Genomic DNA, 1,445 nt, shown 5'->3' on the forward strand with positions numbered 1-1,445 from the left:
CACACGGCCCTCCCGCGGAGAGAGGGGCCGAGGGCTGCAAACAGCCCCAAAATCCTGCGGCGGCGGGGGAGCCTCGGGCAGCGGTGTCCGCCTCCCCGCCGTGCTGGGGGACACGCAGCGGGGACGGTGCAGCCCCGGGAGATGTGGGGCAAACCGCAGAGCCGACAGAGTTGCTCCACCTCGCTGACTTTCCTGCCATCGCCCTCTCGGCAAGAAATTCCACAAGCACCTGCCAAAGCCCGCAGGTCCCACAGCCCGACCCCGGGCAAACGCGGGCCCTCGCACGGCCGATTTGTCCTTGGACAAGGGAGAAGAGGGGATTGCCACCCACGCCAAGCCCTGGGGCTGTGCATGGGGACGGAGCACCTACCTCCTCAGCGGTGTTGGGAATCCCAGCCCCCGGGAACAAGGATAGCTTTAGGGAAAAGCCCGAACACGGCACGGGCTGTCACATGCGGCCGGAGCCCAGGACAGAGCCAGGGAGCCACCGCAACAGGACACTGTTCCCCGTTGGAAGTGGTTGGGGACTCAGCTGGGGGCCTCGGCTGGCGGCAGGCAGTCCCAGGGGTGCTGGCGAGCCGGAGCCCGGGGAGATGTGGGGCAGAAGCGAAGGGACAAGTGGAAAGGGCAGGTGGGGCCGGGAGCCGGCGCTGCCACCAGTGACCGGGGCAGGAAGCTCGCGTCGGAAACGACGGGCTCGCTGGCCGGTGCCGTCAACCCGGGCGCTCCCATGAGCACAGCCGCTGCCAGGAAAGGTGTTGTCAATGGGGTTTTATTTGGCTTGTTAGTTATTTGGGTTTTTATTTCTCAGACTTCCTCACCCCACGGAATAAATGAGTCAAGGCGCAGCTCACCACGTGCTCAGGCTCGCCGGCACGGCCCCGGCTCTTGCATCCAACACAAACTCTTCCGACTGCTCCCCGACATGCGCTCCCACCTCTGCACAGCTTTCCACCAACTTACCTCCCAGCCAGACCAGTACCCCCAGTTAGACCCCGCTCCGGCCCACCACAGGGGCACAGATACCGGTGCCGACACCGGGACGCGCAGGGACGTGCCCCGGGCGGGCGACGGGGACGACGCTGTATTAGTGGGTGGTACAGATTTCGCCACATTAAACTGTTCCTCAAACTAAAGCCCGACGGGCTCCGGGTAGGAGTGAATCACTGAAACCACATCGTGTTCACGTTCAGCCCTGGTGGAAACGCTCATCCGGAGCAAACCAGCCACCTTCCAAAGCAAACCGCGCCACCGGGGCCACGCTCACCTGGGCGGGAGCCACGAACTTGGTGTGGTCCAGCGGACGAACTGCGAAGCTGTTGGTGACCCTTTCTCCAAAGGTCCCCGTGGGAACGCACCCAGCACCTCACCCTCCGAGCCGTGAACCCCCAAACTGGCCTGACAGGTTGGGACCCCCCCCCCCGGGGTACCTCGGGGAGGCCAGG

This window comes from Charadrius vociferus, unplaced genomic scaffold, assembly GCF_000708025.1.
Source record: "Charadrius vociferus isolate BGI_N301 unplaced genomic scaffold, ASM70802v2 scaffold332, whole genome shotgun sequence".
Taxonomy (NCBI): Eukaryota; Metazoa; Chordata; class Aves; order Charadriiformes; family Charadriidae; genus Charadrius; species Charadrius vociferus.